This window comes from Berghia stephanieae, chromosome 11, assembly GCF_034508935.2.
Source record: "Berghia stephanieae isolate SIO BIC M18660-M18661 chromosome 11, UCSD_Bste_1.3, whole genome shotgun sequence".
In the NCBI taxonomy this organism is placed as follows: domain Eukaryota; kingdom Metazoa; phylum Mollusca; class Gastropoda; order Nudibranchia; family Aeolidiidae; genus Berghia; species Berghia stephanieae.
This window is the reverse complement of record NC_088370.1, coordinates 30,459,520-30,481,479: the sequence shown is the minus strand read 5'-3', so window position 1 is coordinate 30,481,479 and position 21,960 is coordinate 30,459,520. Positions and strand designations below refer to the sequence as shown.

At 38.9% G+C, this 21,960-nt stretch overlaps 1 long non-coding RNA gene across 2 annotated transcripts; it reads left to right on the top strand.

Moving 5' to 3' along the window:
* Window positions 1–5,172: 5,172 nt before the first annotated feature.
* On the top strand, window positions 5,173–12,795 carry LOC144957006 (uncharacterized). Of its 2 annotated transcripts, XR_013642064.1 has the most exons (5): window positions 5,173–5,558; window positions 6,574–6,691; window positions 8,391–8,522; window positions 8,870–8,958; window positions 10,043–12,795. It is a non-coding gene; the product is annotated as an uncharacterized LOC144957006 (long non-coding RNA). The 2 variants fall into 2 exon arrangements; XR_013642065.1 differs by lacking the exons at window positions 5,173–5,558; window positions 6,574–6,691 and adding an exon at window positions 5,571–6,026.
* The last annotated feature ends 9,165 nt before the right edge of the window (window positions 12,796–21,960 follow it).

Sequence of the window (21,960 nt, the reverse complement as noted above, 5' to 3'; positions counted from 1 at the left end):
TAGATTTTATTGTTAACATGTATGGTTGAGTTTATTTGGGTTTGTAGTTACAAGTGACTGAGTGACATAGACAAGTAAAAGACGTGTTTATGGCTCTTTTTATGATATAATTTAAGCATGCCTGCAACAGTCAGCAATTAGCAATGGGCCATGTGCTGTTGGTATAATAGCACTAGTTGAAAAGGTCTTTACTAGGTTAGACAAGACTAGATGTTTGCTATGGAATACAATTAAATTCTAAACCATCCCTGTGTTCCTCTCTCGAGCAAAGTATATTAATTTTTTCATACCTAATCCTTATCTTTTTTTAAACTTGTTGGATTCTGATGTATTATCAAGGGTTATCTTTTTGTATAAGATTCTATTTTTTTCTGTTCTAATATACTAATGCATTAGTTATAAGCCCTTCAATATTTTCTGGTTATTTTTTCCCTTCTAGGTGGAACAATGGTTCTCCATGTTAAGTCCAGACTCAAGTTATCCTGTCAATAGTATCTGGCGAAAAAATTTTGAAGGTGGTGAAGGCGGCAAAAAGGGAAAGATAAAACGTTTTTGAATGCACCTGTGGATCTTCACCACATCAGTGATGCCCTCAATGCCATTGGTGTAGACATGACATTGGAGAAGAACAATTTTAAAAAGACTGTTGTGTCAAAGGAAATTGCTGTGGACCTCGGCAATTTTCTCCTGAAACATGGACATACTTATGGAGACTTCCATAAATTTCTAGGAGACATATCGTCTTCTCCTGTAATTTGCACGAGAGAGAAGTTGCGAGGCATGTATCTCGCTGCAGAAACAAAGAAGGGGAAGCTGATAAAAAATATCAGCAGGGACCCAGCAGCACTTCAGGCACCACCACCACCCCCACTGTCATCTACTGTTGACTGGCCAGCACTGAGTCCTCAGCCAACCGTTTTATTTCCTTCATCTGTACTACCATCATCGAGTCAACCTTCTACTTCTACTAAGATTCTCAGCTCACCACCACCGTCGTCTACTGTTAACTGGCCAGCACTGAGTCCTCAGCCAACCGTTTTATTTCCTTCATCTGTACTACCATCATCAAGTCAACCTTCTACTTCTACTAAGATTCTCAGCTCACCACCACCACCACCATCGTCCTGCATTTCTACTGTATCTGGTTCTACCCTCATCTCTCCACGAATATTAATTCTCGGAATGTGTCCACACCTGATTCATGTTCAACACCACTACCATCATCGTCATTCACTTTTGGTTCTACCCCTCTACCCTCTATGTCTGTTTCTACTCAGAATCCAGCCAAACCTGAATGTACCCTTGCATTGATCACTTCTGTTTTATTGCCAGAATCTTTTTCAGAGTCCCACATCCCACTTTCTTCCACAATTGTTAATGTTGACCATGTTAGAAGATTATCAAAGTCTGTCTCTTCCAAAAAATTGTTTTCATCTATAAAGTCGATTCATCAGAATGTAATATTTTAAAGAAAGAAATTTGTAATTTAAAATTAAAGAACGAAACTTATGTCCGATAGAGCGGCAAATATGAAACTTTTAAATAAAAAAATTCATGAATGGCGTAAGAGTGTTTTGCATGATGAGGAATATAGACGGTCTATGTACACATTTTTTGTATTGTAACGTGCATTTTTTGCTTGGTCTATCTAAAGCTGTTGAGAGTGCTGTGTTAGAATTTGAGAGGGATGTAATTAAAGTGGGGGGTTCACTTGGGAGGGACAGTCAGCAAAAGTTTAATCATTTTCAGTCTAGTATTGGTAAAGAAAGTGCAGCCTTACGTGCTATAAGACTAACTGCAGAAGTATTGGGACCTCGGGGGGGATGAGAAAAATGGGGCAAGGGAAGAATGGCTAAATTATTCTGAAGCTAATAATATTATGTCTCAGTTTTGCAGTTTTAGAAGTAATCGTTTCAATAATATATTTGAAAATGCTCATGCTCTTTTGTACCATCATAAACATGTTCTTGTTTTCAGGTGACAATTTAAAGCTTCAAAGTATTGTTGCAGATTTGAGGGATAGTAGGGTAATTTCTTTAGTTGCTGCTATTTCACTGTTTAATCTGACTAACACTGGGCCATACTGGGAGTTGATGAAAAGTAAAATTCCTTATGGGTCATTCCCCTCTTATGTCAAAAAGATTGATGTTATTTTTGAGAAATTTATTTGTTAAGGATGATTACTGATGATGAAGCAGAAGCATCTTTTTTGTCAACTGCTGTCAAACGAAGAAGGGTTTCAGATTCTGATGTTGATTGAATAACACTATGAGATTAAATTCAAGCTTCAGTTTAATTACAAAACCAGATAGAATGGACGTTTCAGGTTTCTCCTTTGTCAACAAACAGGATGAACCAAACAGTATAGATGATGTGGTAGTGCCGTTAAGTTGAATGCGTTTGTTGGTAAAGGGGAAACACGAAACATCCATTCTTCTATCTGTTTTTATAATTAAATTGAAGCTTACATTCAATTTCACATTATTTATCGCTTCGAGTAGCAACATTTACATTATATTGATTAATGAAATTATGTATCTATTTCCATCACTTTACATTTGATCAGTGACATGCTTTGTTTAAACAATTGTTGTTTCTCATAATTATGTACCTATCATGTAGCTTTTCTGATTATTACATATGTTTTATTTACTCATCATGTTTAGCGTCAAGCAAGATGGCTTTCTATTATTTCAACATTTTTAACACGTCTGAGTGTACTTAAACACTTTAATATGTTTTTTTTTACCTGGAAGTTCATATTCATACAATAAGGGAGTCCAATATAATGTCTATTTCTATTTAAACATTTTATAGATGCATTTAAAATGTGTATAGTGGAGAGCCAATGATAACCCTTATACTCATACTGATGTTGGGCTATTAGACCATAATAGCAATATTATAGTCCGTGTTTAAATTAATCTTTATCATTTATAGGCTATGTGGATATGATCAGCTTCCAGAGTCCGCATATGTATAATCTGTTATTAGATATTATATTGGACTCCCTGTATGAATATGAACTTCCGGGTAAAAAAACATATTAAAGTGTTTAAGTACACTCAGGCGTGTTAAAAATGTTGAAATAATAGAAAGCCATCTTGCTGACGCTCAACATCATGAGTAACAAGAGCGCTAAGATAGGTTTGCCCGGTGTCTGTGCATTTATATGCATTAAAGCGTGTCCTTATACCGTTGCCTTAGTTATATAAACTAAAATGTGTTAGGGCAGGGCGTTGAATTTTAGGTTGATTGTTGAGGTGTCTCAAAATATGTACTTATGGATAGGTATAAATTTTCATGTTCGTGGGTTGCATTGGATATTGTATGCTTTTGTGTACTGACTTTTTTGTCTAATGTTTTTATTTATTTATTTTATTTGATCGACTGTGCGCCACCAGTAGGTGCAGCATTAACTTCCATTATTGTGTTAGGTCGTGGTATGAATTTTTGACTTTTCCCCCCTTTTTGACATATATTTCTGTTGATTTTCGAGAGCTTAAATCTTGATTTCTTCTCATAACTCTGTTTTTGTCATTCTTATTGTGAAAAGGACATAAAATTTGGATTCCCCATCCTCAAATCATTTGTATGTGAAGTTTCATAGCCATATCTCATCATTTAAATTTTTTGTAGCGGAAACACTGTTTATTTCTCAAAATGTCTTCCTTTGGCGATTTCGGCCTTTTTTCGAATTTTGAGACGTAAAATCTCAGTAATTATTGCCTCTATCTCTCTGAAAAAAATTGGGCTTACTGTCTGGTGCCAGTTCTAAGGCTCAGATAAGTTTCATGCCTTAATTTAGATTACTGACGAGTCTGCAAAGTGCCGAAGATGGTACATCTGGCGATTTCGGTGAAATTATTTTCACGCGGGTCATGTTTTTTCTTGATTTTGATGCTGTATAGTAACTGAATTATACTAGGTGAATATTTGTTTGAGTATTTTTCTTATTCTCTATGTCCATGGCTTGCGATTGCTTGCAAATTATTCAATTTTGTTATTATTTTGTTTGTTTTGATGCACCTTTAACTTGCTGTTTGGTAGCATGTTCTGTTGGTGTACGAAAATTACAAGTTATTAAATAAGTAAAAAATTCGTAACTTTTTTATTTGTTGTCCGATTTTAATCATTTAAAGACTGTTGTTCATGGTTTGACAATCTGTATTTGTTCAATTCAAAATAACAGCAGTTTTCTGCAGTTGAAATTTTAGTTTGGAATACCTAGTGTAAGATAAAAAACTGAACAAGTGTGTATGAAAGGTGCCAGACAAAGAAAGAAAAAAAACCATCACAAAAACTCAGTCGACCTCGACTGGGGATCAAACCTCAGACCTTCTGATTACCGGTCAGACGTACTACCATTTACACATAATGGTAGCACATCTGACCGGTAATCAATATAGGTCTGAGGTTCGATCCCCAGTCGAGGTCGACTGATTTTTTGGGATGGTTTTTTTCTTGTATTTTTCTTTCTTGCTTTGTCTGGCACCTTACTTTCATACACATTTGTTCAGTTCTTTGCCTTAATACAGCATTGTGGTCTTGGTGGGAGTCTTGATCTCCCATGGTGGGTAGGAGGTCACTTGCTGTGTCTTCTATCATAGCCATCGTTAAGATATAGCCTGACACTAGAACCCTCTAGGACTGGCAGTTTGACGTCATTTTTTTAGGTTTGTGTAGCGTTTAGTGAGTTGTCGTTAGTAGAGCTCAAGGAAATAAGTTATTTCATTGGTTGAACTATTGAATACAACTCACGATTTGTTTTCTTTTGTGGCAAAAGACTGGCATTTTGACGTCATTTTTTGATCAGTGTCAGGCTATAACTTTACGATGGCTACGCTTCTATCCCCTTATATAATGTTTTCCGTCTTTGTCTTGGAATGAGATTACATACTTGGTTTTGTCATTCCAACTGACCGGATCCTTACTGGGTAAAACAGTCTCTTTTAATTTACGGTTTTTGGGAGGTGATTTTTTTTCCCTTGCAAAGCATCCCTCTTTTTTGTAATGTTTTGAGTGTATAATGTAAGTAGGTACCGCAAACTGCCGCATAACCTGAGGCTTGTCTCATAGGCGAGCTATAGCTCACCAGTGAGACAATTTGTCCCGATCCACCAGATGGTGCCACCAGTCTTTGGCAATGGCTCGCCTGTGAGACGGAGTGCTCGCCAAATCCGTGGCTAAAATGGCGACGTGGTCACGTGATGCTTTTTATCGATACCAAAATAGTATTGACATTGGGTTAAACTAGATAAAATGGCTTTTTAAGAATATTTGACATCTATATTTGGAGTTAAAATGGAAGAAATAAAGGATTTGATAAATTTAGAGTATGGCAGTACCTATGTGTCCTCCATGGGTGAACCATCGCTGTAAATAATTAAATATATTGACTACTGTCTCGAGTATTATTGGTATCGATATAATTTTTCCGCCAAAACTAAACAAGAAAAAGGAGTGGAGTTGCCTCGATAATAGGTAGCTACTAGCTAGAGTAGGTAAAGCAAAACTGAAACGTGAAAGGAACATGGTCAATGGCATCAAGATGAAGAGTAAGTTTAAGCTGACGGTAAAATAATTAAGTCGGAGGACTTTTCATCCTCCTTAGTCTTAGCGTATTCAAATCTGTCACCTCCACCCCTAGGAACGATGCTTTTTTCCTTTTTTCTATTATTGGAGTTTGAGGATGTTAGCGTAAAAAACAACAAAACAAAAAGAAAACCGCGTCTATCTTCTTAGCACATCATCACTCTGACTCTCTTCTCCACTTGTATTGCAACTAAATCTACACATGAAAAGGGAGATCTTATTAGCGGTTATGGCTATAGACTTTCATATGTCCACCAATAAATATTAACTAAAGTTTCATAGAGAGAGAGGCTTGGAGTTGAGTAGGAGAGGAGACTAGGAGGCGGAGGGAGATCAAAATCTTGGTCCCTGGCCAATTTTGGCTTCCTAACCTAATGACAATGTAAAACCGTATTTTCGTTTATGGAACTGTTTCTCTTTATGTTGAAGAGGCGAGTTTGATTTTTTTTTAAATTCTATTTATTACTTGTTTGGTTTTGCTGCGATTCAAGTTCAAATTCATATTTTCTTTTTTTTTAAAAAACTGGCTTAGCAATGGCAATAATAATACTACCCTGCCCCTCCCCCTCCTCCAGAAAGGTGAATGAAAATGTAAGCGAATTTTTGAAATTAAGAGAAAATTGAAGAACAAAAGAATGAAAACTAAAAAGGTGAGTCCTTCAGAAAGCTCCTAGTGCCAAGGGAAACAACTCAAATATTCCCTCGATTAAGCCTAAGAATAAATATAACTATAACCTAGTACCTTTAACCCTAATACTAGGAAAAACAAACACCCAAGCACCTTTACTAAAAAAAATAATAAAAAATCCGATCTCGACCTAAACCTAATATTATTATTATTAGTTTTGCATGTTTTTTCTGCTAATTTGCAAATGACATTTACAATAACAACAAAATACAAGTGACATTCAGTTCTTTTGTGGATTCTGTTTTTCTATTTCTTCTTAATAACATAATTTGTATTGGATATCTCCACAGGTCAGATGGATCTGTAGTGTAGTGAGTAGTGGTGAAGTTGTTTGACCCTGAACTGGAAGGTCCCGGGTTCAAATCACTTGATTCAACGGGTGATTGAATTACCCTTAATTTAAGGAAGGTTTGCAAGTTACTATTATTATATTTATATGAATCTGTAAAAATAGTTTTATAATTTTTAGATTGGCCAGTAATTCTGTGCTCGTTGACAAATATGTGGCTGTACAGAAAAAAATTTGAACCCTGCTTTTATATGTGTGACTTACACATTGGGCAGGCATGACAATTTGAATGATGGGTTTTGACTGGAATGCGTTTTTTATTTAGTGATTTTGTATTCTGGCACTGTGCTATTATCTTTGTTTTGGTGGTCTAACTGGATTTTACGTCATGTATTCATGTTTTAACTGTCTGTTATTGGCTAAAGTTGGTTGATCATATGACCAAGAACAAACTATTCAGCAAAGATCAACATGGTTTCATGGCGGGAAGGTCTACAGTAACAAACCTACTTGAAACAATGGATGACTGGACGAGAGACCTGGAATTAGGCAACAATTTAGATGTCATATACCTCGACTTCAGAAAGGCATTTGTCAAAGTTCCACACTGGCGCCTAATCAGGAAATTGGAACAGTATCAAATTAATGATCAGACAGTCAAATGGGTCAGAGATTTCCTCAAAGATAGAAGACAAAAAGTGATAGTGAATGGAACAGCATCAACGGAGAGACTGGTAACAAGTGGAGTTTCACAAGGAAGTGTACTGGGACCAGTTCTCTTCCTGATTTATATCAATGACTTGCCAGACAATCTATCATCTAAATGTAAAATCTTTGCCGATGATACTAAGCTCTATGGAGTAGCTAATACAGAAGAAGAAAGAAACACCTTACAACAAGATTTGAAAAAGCTTCAAGAATGGTCCGAAATATGGCAGATGGAGTTCAATGTAGATAAATGTGCAGTTCTTCACCTAGGAAAAAACAACAGAGAAGCAAACTATATAATGAAAGAAAAAACCCCTGCAGAAATCCAATGGGGAAAAAGACCTAGGAGTATTTATTGATAGGAAGCTAAACTTCAAGAAGCAAATTCAAGATGTTCAATCTAAGGCTAGTAAAACACTCGGAATAGTGAAAAGAAATTTCAAGAATCTGAAAACAAAACACATGACTACCATCTACAAGACTATGGTTAGATCAAAGCTGCATATGGTATCCGAAGTTTGAGGGAGACAAAGCCTGTTGGAAAGAGAAAAACACCTACTGTGAGAGATTGAAAGAATTAAATCTCCCGACCTTAGATTACAGGAGAAGAAGGGGAGATATGATCCAAACATATAAAATAGTAAAGGGAATAGACAGGGTAGAGGCAGGATTCCTTAAACCAAACAAGAACATTCAGACACGAGGAAACAGCAAGAAACTGAAAAAAGAACGTTTTAAAACAAATGAAAGAAGGAACTTTTTTTCATCTAGAATTGTAAATAACTGGAATAAACTGCAAGAAACCACAGTATCAGCAAAAAATTTGAATAAATTCAAAGCAGAGTTGGAGATAAGCAGCACCCTAGGAAACAAGTTCAATTATAAAAATTGGTCCAATCATTAATAGATGAGGAGGAGCGAAGGAGACTACACCAAGTCTAAAAGCTCTATACAGAGGTATCCAGGTAAAGGAGGGTTTTGAACTCGAATGTCCCTTGTTTAGTGTTTTGCTCTTTTTACATTTTATGTAGGCATCCTGCATATATATTGTAGATGTTATAACATTCAGTTTTGTACATTACTATTAATGTTGATTAATCTAAATTTCAGATGGCATTCCAGTATCTGTAGTGGTGTTCGTGTTCAGCCTGGCAGCACCAAAGATGGGCAACTCAAAGGTTAAAGGGTCAGGGCCATGATTCAGCTTTAACTATAAAATCATTTCCTGGACATGATATTTGAGTGAGTAGAAATCCCATTAACATAACCTGACCCCAAAAAATGTGACCAATCTCAATGAAGCAGTATTATTTCGGGGTGACGCTTCGGAAGTTAATATTATAAGATCATTGAAATCTTGCATTTATTATTAAATTTTTTAAATTTTCTATTGCTGTTGCACGAGCTTGAGGTGCATGCACTGGGACTGAGTTCGAAGTTGCAGGTATTAAAGAATATTACTATTACACTCCTCTCAATGGTTTCATCTGTTAGTATTTTTATTTATTTATTATAATTTTTTTTTACAATAATTGGTTCTCAAAGTTGACAAATCCTCATTTTTATTTTTATATTATTGTTACTCTCAGGCAAATGAGCAATGAATAAATGGTCACAACACTAAACTTGGGAAAGTCGATGCAGTCAGGACGAATAATTTCTGAGCGCTGCCTAGCAGGTAACTATATATCGCTCTAAGTGGGTCGAGCGACATCTAATGCTTGCTAAAATAATATGTGTATGGATGTTGTTTCTATTCCAATGGCATTATGGCAGAGATATTGTTTACATAAGTTGGGTTGACACTTAGATAATAAAGCACAAAGGTGATTTTCTGCACTTCTGACTGTGCATTCTTCACGATCATTCATGGACTTGCGTTGTGCTAGTGCAGTCCATAGTTTTCGTTGTTATTGGGGAGTGCTTTAGTCATCTTGGAAATAATGTCCCAAAAGTTGTGTCATCTGCATGTGTATGACGATTTTCTATTTATAAACAAGAGTGCCGATGGTTTTCCTCGGATCTGCGGAAATCCGCGGTTTTGTAGTTTAGAGGAGGAATTTCCTCCTTTTTAAAATTACAATTTCTCAAAACAATGTGAGAGTTGATGTGTGGTGGAACACACAGGTGCAGTTTTCCACTCTCCAGAAGTTAGCTAGAGTATCAATGATAGTCTATCATCTCAATTGCTCTAAAAGTGGGGTTTAGTGCAGTAGAAATGGGGCAATCGTTCAACATTTTCCTACTTTTTCACTTTTTGTCACCACCAGCACTGAAACAAACAAAAATTCTGGGCTTTATTACACATGGGCTTGAGTTTTTCATCAAATTTCTTTGACGCATTGATCAATGATTCAGTGTTCGATTTGGATTGATAGCCTATCAGAAGATTTTCAAAGTAATCTTGTGTTCCTCTGCTTGGGTTTCAACAAGGGTATCTCAGCTGTAAAGCCTTTTTTATTCCACTTTGGCAAGAATGATTGAAATTTGAGTTAATCTGTTTTTGTCATGGGTTTATTTTTCTAGAATTCGAATGATGGATTGGTGGTCCCAATCTAAAGTAGTCAGGATTAATCTCAATAGATTAATAGACTGCTCATTTATTTAGCACTTATCAATCTAGGGGGATCTTTGGCTCCATATTTCCAAGCCTTGTTTACACCACCATTTGTACATCGTCACCTCTTGGTTATTCATGAATAAATGCTGATTTCTCTAGATTACTTTCGTTATTAACCTATTGCCATTTTTTTTTTCCTCAGATGCTTGTCCCTATCCTAGTACCAGACATTTTACTGATGAACAGCGAGCTGTTCCTGCTCAGAAAAATATAGATCACAAGAATGCCACATATAGTGTGGTCATGAGTGGACAACCATCTTTGATGGAAGGAATAAGGAGCTTCATGGGTTATCAGAGGTTTTTCAACACTGCTTACTCATTTGAATTTCAACACTAACAGGAGATGATTCGTTCTGTACTGTAGATGAAGTTTGTGATTCAATCAAAACGTTATATGTTGTGTACAAAGTTAAAACCATCATCTTGGACATGGAATTGTGCAAAGTTGACTCAAGGAGTTGTTACCTAACACCAGCATAGTCCTGTGTCAGTTCCTTGTTCATCAGCATTTCACAATAAAAAGCTTTGAGGACTTGATTCTGAAAGGAGAGAAGAGATTTTAAAAGCATGTGTTGTTGTAACTCAGTAGAACAGTACAATGATTTAAAACTTGGTTTTTTATTTAGACGTTGGCTATTTTTATAGACAATTGAACTCCTTGTTACTCTGTTGGATTTGATGTTTTCATCGGGAGTTGGGAACTTTTGGAAATTCAACAAGTTTAATTGTAAAACATTTGTTCTCAGCAGGAGGTCAGGATTTGTAAAGATGGGAGGACAGTGCTAGCAGCTTAATTGGAATAGCATTAACCCCCTCAGTGAGTGGCCTCCATAATTGGAACATGTCAACAACTACACATCGTTTATATTACAGTAGCTGTGTATATTGTAATTCATAGCATCTTTAATGTATTTTGTCTTTCGTTTGTTTTTTCGACATTTGACATTATGTTTTTGGTAGGGATGGAAAATGGGGGAGAGTGAGTATGACCACAAATTTATATGGCATGTTGATGTACTGCTTGGTGATTTAAAGACGCATGAATCCTGTACAATAAATTACAACACATTTTAATCAGTGCTGTATTCCTCATCGTCTGGGTGGGGTTCCTGACCTCCCATAGTGGGCAGGGAGGTATTTGCTGCGTCTTCTATGCCCTGTTTTCCAATTGCATTCTGTCTTTGTCTTGGAATGAGATTATTTAGTTTTAATTTAAACATATGGTTTGCACACATTTGAGTGTATTCCTCTTAGTGCCATCTTATGCTGGTGTGCAGTGAAACATTTAGAATCTCAAAGTACTGAGATAGTGTGCTCTTGGAATCTACATCTGTTCCCTATTTGAACCCTTTCCCTTTGTCATACTTTTTCCTTAAGTCCTTTGAATTGTACATCTAGAATGTTTTTATTATCCAATGTTCATCCTTTTTACTGGCGCTGATATGACCTAAATGTGTTTTTCAAGCGCCGTAAACCCTTGAAAACATAAAAATTCCTCTTCAACAGAAACAATTGTGTCATTACATGAGCTTTCATTAACTATATAACAGGTAATGGGCGGTGATAGACTCAAATGTCATTGTTAGTTAATGTACTTTCTTTCGCTTGGTGAAGTTATGAGAAAATTCCATTTGCGGGTGGTTGGATGGGAGCATCACCCTTGAATCATATACCTATGATGTTCGCATGGGTGTACGATCCGATAGTGATGTCGTTTCTTCTTCTCTTTACTGCCTATCCTGCTTCTTTGGTTTGTGATTGTATTTTTGACAGGGGATATTTTTTTTTTCTGTAAATCTTCTGCCTGTTTGTTCTTAGTTATTTATAGTTTAGCTTATATCTTTAGGTTATGATTTTGATTTACATTTGTACTATTTTTGTTAGATTGCTTGTTTTTTTGTTTCAGCGGTCTCTCATATAACCTCATTTGTGTTGGAAGAGACCTAAAGCAATAAACAAACAAAAAAATTCCATTTTTGCTCGTGTCAATATGGCTCGGTATATATTTGATAACCTGGAATTAAGCGACTTCTGAAAATATGGCGTTCCAATTATTGGCTTGGGCTGTATATGTTATAATTATTCTTTGACATTTTTTACAATTTAGTGATAATTACCTTTTAAGGATTTTACGTCACTTGCGACACATTTAGCATGGTTCCAAGTCAAGGTTATTTCAGCGCCAGTAAAAAGGAAAAGATGTGTAGTCTTATGCATTTTTGCTCTGGCATTTACGCATTTATTTTTTATAGTGTTCTTAAACACTTTAATCAGTTTGTTGACCTGGACGTTCATATCGGGAGTTCAGTATAGTATTATCTGGTTGGGTTATATTAGATTTAAAAGTGGATACTATTTATAGTGTCTATAAAGAGTAAATTTAAATTATCTATTAATACAACACTGGTATGGTCTATTTGCCTATTATCAAATTTAGTGCTCTATTTTCGATTTTGCAACTTTGTACGCATTTTTAAAAAATCTTTTGGATCTCCATTGTATACAACACTGAACTATTCATAGTGGGCAGGGAGGTCTTACTGTGTCTTCTTGTAAAGTGCTTTTAGCACATTAGTGGATATTGCTCTATATAAAAGCTCATTTAAAAAATAAATTCTATCCCCCTGTATCTGTTTTCCAACTTGCTTTCTGTCTTTGTCTTGGAATGAGATTACTTGGTTTTGTCCTCGTCCTGGCGGGTGCCTGGCTGAGAGGGGAAACAGTCAAATGTATAGTTAGTTTTAGGAGATGATTTTTTTTTTCATTGTAAATCATCTCTCTGTTATAACTGTATTATGTTGTCTTTATGTTATATATATATGATTTGTAAAACATTTTGAGTGTATTCCTATTAGAGTGGGAACCTGTGCTGGTGTCTGGATGAGACTTTTAGGTGATCTCAATAAGTACTTTGATAATGTGCTCTTGGAATAATCTGTCCTTTGAACCATCTTGTGCTCTTGGAATATACATCTGGTTTCCTGTTTGAACCAATCCCTTTGTCTTACCTTCTCCTGGGTACTTTAATTGTCATTCTAGAACTTTTTTGCTCTCCCATTTTCTTCATTTATACTGGCGCTGAAATGACCTAACTTTGACCCATGCTAAATGTGTTGAAAGTGGCATAAAACCCTTAACAGCAAAATTGTCTGACTTTATCTCGTGTGCTTTCAATTGAAAATCTTGAATTCTTTGACAATCCCATATTATTCTTCACACAGCTATTCATAAATGTGTAGTATAATTTTGGACAAACATGAATGTGAAATTGAAAATACTATAGACTTAGAGCTGTCAAAGATTACTGAGAAAATTGTCGATGTTGGGAGTGCCTGACAAAATTATTGAAAATGTTTGTGTTCAATTAGAAATATAAATTGTTTTTTATTGAGAGGCGCATGTGAGTCTATTCAGCAACCCTTTTCTTAGTAATGATCTTTCATGGTTTAGTTTGTAGATGTACATTCGTGGTTGTACCGTGTTACTAATTTATACAGCATTACTACCACAGGTTACAATGGTGTTTCTGGGTGGGGTTCCTACCTCCATAGCGGGCAGGGAGGTACTTGCTGTGTCTTTTATCCCTCTTATCTGTTTTCCAATTGCTTTCTGTCTTATTCTTGGAATGAGATTGTTTGGTTTTGTCCTGACCTTGGTCAGAGTCCTTGGCTGAGAGGGAAACAGTCGAATGTATAGTTATAGTTTTGGGAGATGATATTTTTTTCCTTGTAAATCATCTCTCTGTTGTTATGCATTGTATTATGTTTAGTTTACACATTATATTATATGATTGGTAAACATTTGAGTGTATTCCTCTTAGTTGGGACCTGTGCTTGTGTCTGGATGAGACTTTTACTGATCTCAAACTAAGTACTTTGATAGTGTGCTTTTGGAATCTACACCGGTTTCTTTTTTTAACCACTTCCCCTTTTTCTTCCTTTTCTCGGATGCTTTATTGTAATTCTATAACTTTTTACTTTCCCATTTTCTTTCTTTTTTACTGGTGCTGATATGACCTTAATTTGTTGCAAGCGCCATAAAACCTTAAAAACACAAAAACAAACAATGGTGTTTAATTGGGAATTTTACATTTCTAATTTTAGCCTACCTGCCAAGTATCCATATTGGGCAGGGAGGTACTTACTGTGTCCTCTATCCCCTATATCTGTTTTCCAACATGCTTTTTGTTTTTGGATGAGCTTAATTGGTGTTGTTCTGATCCTGGCTGGGAGGGAAACAGTCAAATGTATAGTTAGTTTTGGGAGATGATGTGTCTTTTGTCTTGTAACCCATCTCTCTGTTATACACTGTATTATGTTTTATTTACGTCTAATAATTTGTAAACATTTGAGTGCATTCCTAATATTGGGGACCTGTGTTTGTGTATGGATGAGACTTTTTGGTGATCTCAAACTTAGTACTTTGATAGTGTGCTCTTGGAATCTACATCTGTTTTCTATTTGAACCAATTCCCATTTGTCTTACCTTTTCTCGGGTGCTTTAATTGTAATTTTAGAACTTTTTACTCTTACATTCTCTTTCTTTTCACCTGCGCTGATATGACCTTAATGTGTTGCAAACCCTTAAAAACAAACAAAAAATAGTTCGTGAGAAGCTTTTGTATGTCCTTTTGCCTGTTCAACCTTCTTTTTTCATGTTTCACTTTTTAATGTACAATATTTGATGAATAAAATACATTTGAACTTTTGCTTGTGTGTTGTACATTTATTTATTTATATTGATATTTTTTTTGCATCCATTTGACTGGATCCTTTTTTATGTTTCTTTGAACTGAAATAAACCCATCCTTTCCTTCCCTCTTCCATTTTGCTGGTGCTAAAGTGTTCTCCATGGTGGATAGAGAGGTCACTTGCTGGGTCTTCTCTTCTCCATGCCTGTTTTCACTTTCCATGTTGCTCTAGTCTTTCCTTGATCTGGATTGACATTAAGTCTTCAGTTAGTCCTGGCATCCTGGGCGGGGTTCCTGACCTCCCATAGTGGGCAGGGAGATACATACTTACTGCGTTTTCTATCCCCCTATATCTGTTTTCCAACTTGATTTCTGTCTTTGTCTTGGAATGAGATTACTTGTTTTTGTCCTGGCCCTGGCTGTATAGTTAGTTTTGGAAGATTATATTTTTTCCCTTGTAAATCAATTCTCTGTTATGCACTGTATTATGTTTTGTTTACATATATTATATATATTTGGTAAACATTTGAGTGTATTCCTCTAAGTGGGGACCTGTGCTTGTGTCTGGATGAGACTTTTAGGTGATCTCAAACTAAGTACTTTGATAGTGTGCTCTTGGAATCTACACCTGTTTCCTATTTGAACCAATTCCCCTTCGTCTTACCTTTTCTTGGGTGATTTAATTGTAATTCTACAACTTTTTACTATCCATTTCCTTCATTTTTACTGGCGCTGATATGACCTTAATGTGTTGCAAGTAGCGCTGTAAAACGTTTAAAAACAACATTAGTGGGATCATGTGCTGGTGTCTGGGTGAGACCTTTAGGTGATCTTAAACTAAGTACTTTGATAGTGTGCTCTTGGAAATTACATGTTTCCTATTTGAACCAATTCCCCTTTGTCTTATCTTTTCTTGAGTGGTTTAATTGTAATTCTAGATCTTTTTACTATCCCATTTTCTTCCTTTTTACTGGCGCTGATATGACTTTAATGTGTTGCAAGCGCCGCAAAACCCTTAAAAACAAAAACAGCCCTGGCATGAAATGCTCAATAGCCAATCGTTCTTCGATCAGAAAAACTCACGATAACAACAGTTTGAAACATGGTTATGGTCGGACCTATGAAATCGTTTCTGGGCGGAGTTTAGCCATGAGTGACCCCCTCGTGGATCTTTACCTTGCAGCTGGTGAGGGGGCTTGAGCCACACGGGAGGGCAAAGGTGTAAATCCCTGTTGATCGTCACGAGACCATCCCGGGTATCGAGCCACATGAGCTGCTCGCCCGGTATGTGACTAAATTTGATCCAACCCGGTGCCCGAATAGCAGCCGCTATCCCGAGCGCCACACTACTTGATATGATGTTTCCAATACAGCACAGTCAATGGCGAAGCGGTCTGCCGCCTAGCCAAATAATACCACGTTCGTGTCGCCAGGGTCGTCGGTACGTTCGAAAAGAAAGCAAGCGTCCCTCCACACCTTCGGTTTGCGGCCTGCCGAACAGAAAATGCGATGTCGGGGATAGCGACCTGACGCATAATATATTGTCCTTGAACATCGAGAGTCAAGAGTATGACAAAAAAATGAGCTTTTGTCAAAGCTACTGGCCGCTCATAGCGTAGACATTCTCCTGTTTCAGGAGACCCACCTTTATTCAGGCGCACAATCTTCCAGATCCCAGGCTATACGGTGGTCCAACGCGAGGACACTTCGAGGCTCAAAGGAGGGGTTAGCGTTTACGCTAAAGAGCCAACGAAGGTAAGTGTCATAGAGAGTAGAGAGCGTAACGGACGGCAATGGGGTGAACCGAATTTCCGTGGAAGTAGGTGGACTGTGTTTGCATAATATTTACAAACCACCTAGAGCGACTTGGACTACACCACAGATAACGGTGGTCAGCCATCCTTCCATCTGTCTGGGAGACTCTAATAGCCACCATCACGAATGGGGCTACCGAGACTGCAACGAGGCAGGAAGACAACTCCGCTCATGGATGGACTGTAACGATCTACACTAGTGTACGATCCTACAGCCAAGGGTACCTTCAGGGGTACCGCCATAAGAAGGAGTATACTCCAGACCTCACCCTCGTTGCGAACGGTGAACCGCTGCAGGTGAAGCGAACAGTCCTCTGGGACTTTCCGCATAGCCAGCACAGGCCGGTTCTTGTCACAGCGGGGGTGACAATACCGAGGGTGCAGTCTCTCCCACTTTGCAGATGGAACTTCAGGAAGGCTGACTGGGAGGAATTAAGTTCCTATATCGAGCAGGTTGGCCCTGCCATTCCTCCCAAGTCCAAGAATATAACCAGATTTAGCAGGCTACTGGTTAAGAGCGCTCAACGTTCTATTCCACGGAGGCAAACGGAAATTCTACACCCCTTGCTGGACAGCAGAGTCGGAAAAGCTGTACAAAGAGTACCAGCAGACCAGTCCCAGGACGTAGCCGATAGACTACTTCAGTCTCTGGCAGAGGGAAGGAAGCAACGGTGGCAGGAAACCGTGGAAAGTCTCGACTCTACACACTCCAGCCGCCACGCTTGGCATCTGGTAAAGAAATTGGACCCGGACCGGAATTACGCGAAGGCTGCACCGGAGTGTGAGGCAGACACAATTGCCAAGAACATTAAGAAACCGTAGCAAACGGGTCCCGAATCAGGCTTTTGAGCGCGGTGTCCGTAAGGCGTACCGTACGATTTTTGGACTCGTTACCTAGGGAGGAGTCGGACTGGACGGCCCCGTTCAGTGGGTGCAGCCATTAGCGATGTAAAGAACGGCAAAGCAGCAGGGATAGATGGTGTATGTCCCGATATGGTGACACATCTGGGCCCCAGGGCACGGGCCTGGCTGGCAGAGGCAATGTCCGACGTCCTTGCAAAAGGAAAGCTCCCACAAGTGTGGAAGCATTCGAAGATAGTTGTCATCCTGAAGCCGGGAAACCGGCGAAGGAGGCCGACAGTTACAGACCCGTATCTCTGCTGAGTTGTCTTTACAAATTGTTGGAGCGTGTTCTATTAAACCGATGGGGGCCGGTCTTGGACGCTGCCCTGCCACCCGAGCAGGCGGGCTTCAGGGAAGGGAGGTGCACCACGGAGCAGGTCATTGCCCTTAAAGAGCATATTGAGCATGGGTTCGAGAGAAAACAGGAAACAGATACTGTCTTTATAGACCTATCAGATGCGTACTATACGGTCTGGTGCGAAGGGTTGATGCTCAAACTCAAACTTGCAAAAATCATAAGGTGCAAAATTGAAGAATGGGGTCCTCAGGGGTCGGTACTTGCGCCAATGCTGTTTAACGTTTACATTAACGATATGCCGAACACTTCCTCCCTGAGGCTGGGATACGCGGACGACTGGGCACTCGTTACTCAGAGTAAAGTGTGGACCCGTCTCGAGAGCGTATTCAGCGAGTACGTCACCAGACTCAAATCCTACTTCGACAAGTGGTACACTTCAAAAACCGCGGCCGCTGCATTCCACCAATGCAGTGCTTGGCCCACCCGCAAACTGAATGTCCTTGTCGGGGACCAGCCACTCCCATATGAGCCGCATCCAAAATATTTAGGGGTGACGTTGGATCGCAGCCTTACCTATCGGGTGCATCTCGGAGGGGTTGCCCGGAAGAGAGAGAAGCGGAACAGTCTTCTGAGGAAGCTGGCGGGATCGACCTGGGGCGCTAGCCAAGCGCTCCTGAGAACGTCCGCCCTGGCACTATGCTATTCCACCGCGGAGTATTGCGCTCCAATGTGGGGTAGAAGCAGAGACGTTGAGAAGGTGGATGTAAAACTTCGCAAGTCGATGCACATAGTGTCAGGAACGCTGGCAACAACTCCTAGAGAATGGGGCCCGATAATGGCAGCGATCCAGCCCCTGATGTCCGGAGGGAGACGATTACGGGAAACTGGCTGAGTAAGATCAAGGAGAGAGGGAATGGGGATACCCTCTGAAGCGCATAATGGACGGCGCCCCGTTTCAAGCTGAAATAAGTCCCGGCAACCCTTGTACGCAGAATCCCTGACTACGGACAGAGCTGCACATACGAGATGGAAGTCGGTTTGGACGAATTCCATCCCCCGTGGGGGCAAGGACGTACACTCCTCTAACTCTAAGCTTGGTGAGAAGTTGCCAGGCTTTGATACCAGTAAGAGGAGACACTGGGTGGCTGCGAATCGGCTTCGGTCGAGGAGCTGCCTAGCGGCAAGTGCGCTTCATCGGTAGGGTCTTTCTACCTGTCCAACATGTACCCGCTGTGGGCAAGAACCTGAGACGGCAGAGCATCTAGTCGAACGGTGTGTTGTGACGATGCTACCCGGCGGATTTGCGACGGTGCACGAATGCGGACCGGACTTTGCTGATTGGGTCGATCGTCATAACATAGTAGTGTGAAAACCATAAGAGGCTGCTGCCATGAGTGACCGTAGAAAACGAAAATGCGACTGCATACATCAAAGGGTAGATGTTTATATCATCAAAGGATGTCTACATGATTGACATGGCCATGTAGGGAACTCCTCTCCTCATCCAAAAATAATCTGAACACTAGAGGGTTAATCTACCGCCACCATCTATTCGTGTAGAATTGTGAGTAAAGCGTCTTCGATCATTCACAGGCTTTCTAGTTGGTCGACCGCCTAGGTATTACGCTTCTGTTTTGCAAAGATTGTTGTCTACTAGAATTTGAAGTGGTTTTGAAAGAGACGCTGACGAATGATAAAGAAAGCACGCAGTGAAAGAAAATCGTTCGTCACCCGATTTACTTCAAATAAAGATTAAAATGTTATGGGGAGCATGTTCTTTCTGAAAATGAAAAAAAAAAAATAATAAATACAAATCCAAAATTTCCACCTCCCGACTGATTATGTCATGCACTAACACAAATATTTGTATTTAATGTCAGCACTTCACAGTTAAGGGCCCACACGTATTCACTGCCTATTGCCTAATATGCTGCCCACGCGTTCTGTCAGTTGCCGATTCCTCACTGAATCGCCACAGGTCTTGTCGCGTCTCGAGTCGCCGAACACACGCGTAGTCAGTAATCAACTCAACACACAGCGTTTGTCGGACCGGGTCGAGTCTCTCTATTTTGCTACCGACACACACACACACACACACACACACACACACACACACACACACATATATATTTTCCGGTTGACAATCTCCGTTCCTACGCTTTCTTTGTATCCCGTTAAAAGTCAGCGGGAGTAATAAATGCGAAATAAAGATTTTCTTCGATTGAAAAGATTATTGACTACTCTCAGCGGAAGTTTTCTTTCCTTACGACCGTGACGGCTTAATTCTTCTTCTTCTCGTATAAGAATAAATCCAAATAAAGGTTGGCTCCTGGTTCCAGGGTTTTCTTGACTTCACAACAGTGTGTTGTGGCTAATGGCTGACAGGAAGATTCTGGTGTCGGCGATGACTGACATCAGGGATTGGGTGCTAAGCAATGGCTGGGAGGCAGGGATTGGGTGCTAAGCAAGGACTGAGAGGTAGGGATGCTAGACAGGGATTATGCACGGACTGGGCAAGGACCTCCAATTAAGAGTTTAAACAAAAAGGTCTTAGAGTCAAATCTTATTTATCTTTCGCCACCGGGTCGTCCTTGAGCGACACATCATAATAGCTTTTATTTGCCGACCAAGGCAAGGCGAAGCAGTAACTCCATGGTAATGGTTAGTTATTGCATTTGTATCAAACATCAACTGACAGTTGAGCTATCTTACATGATGAGAATTTAACAGGGTTATGTCCCTTGTATTTTATGGTTTCTAACTTATAATTGTGATTATGATGTGTGGCCGTGGATTGGCGGTAGAGTACAGACATCATGCCATATATATATATTGAATATAAATGAAATAATAGCATAGGTCATAAACAAATGTTAACTATAGTATAATATACTTATAGATATAGTTTTGTACAAGTATTTCAACTTACGAACACCCATAGAATAAAGCACGAATAAAATATACACAAATTATAATAGTAATGGTAGGTTAAGCATTGAATTCACAGTAATATCTCGTTCCACTTTGAATAAGTTAACCAATAATAATTTACCTTCAACCGAGAGATAGTTGAACTTTTTACAAGTTTGAAGTTTAAGAATTGGTTCTTCTTCCTTGGGATTCTTGGTGTGTGTGTCTCACTTCTGAGATAAATTTGGTTTTGTAAAGTAAGGCCACGCCAACAATTATGGGGATAGCCAATCAGAAAGAATGTTCCTATTTAGATAACAAATGACGTTTAGATGCTTTTGATTAACAACTGGGTAGGGAGATACCGGAGAGCTAGAATATTAATTGCAATTTTAGCTACTCTTGAACGAGACGCGAACCTGAGGGCATAAACACACCTGAAGTCTTGTTTGGAAAGGACTATTAGCAGGAGATATGCAGTCAATCGACAGGCTATTGAACGAGTGAATAAGCCCAAAAAGCGGGAAGTGAGTGGTAAGATAGCGTCCCGTTATACAATGGCTTTGACGAGTGTATGTTTACATTAGCTTAACTGTATAATAAAACTGTCCATGTTCAGTGTTTTAACTCAAGGTGTAATTTCCCTTCGCAAAAATTGTTGTCTACTAAAATTTGAAGTGGTTTTGAATTAGACGCTGACGAATGATAAAGAAATCATAAGAGAAAGAAAATCGTTCGCCACAGCACCTTCGGACTATGCTTGGTCAAGTTTTAGTCATTTGTTGAGGCAGGACTTCACAAGCTCAGTAGATTGAGACGGGTAACTAGGATACGGCATAGCGTCAACAAGATAGCAGATATTTTTAAATGAGAGAGCCTCGATTCGGAAGGAAAATACATCGGTTACGAATGACAGGCAAAAAGTGTCCAGTTGCTATTCACACTAGCTTTAAAAACTATAAGATAGTGCACATCGTTGAAAGTACACATTTTTGTGAGTAAAAAACTAACCCCCCCCCCCCCCCCAAAAAAAAAAAAAAAAAAAAAACAAAAAAAACAAGAAAAAAAACACAGAAAAAAAAAGAAAAAAACAAACTGAATCTAATCGGCTAAGTGAGTCGTGAGTGACAGGAGATTCGTAATCGAATGATTTGCGACAAAGAACAACCAAATAAATGATTAGAAAGTATAGTGGAGACAAAAGTTATTCTGCTGGCATTGTAACTGACTGAAATAATGTGATTCATCGGAACCATCATTTTAGTCCAGCTGTCGAATGTCAATATCGCATGATTTGATTCATCTGACAAAGGTAAGTTAAACTTCTCACTAAAGTGTATGAACCAGACTATAAATGTTTATGGTTACACATTGTTTTGTGTGTCGGTCCCTTATACTTCCGGATGGCAATGTTGTGAGCTTCTTAGCCAAGCGCATACAATC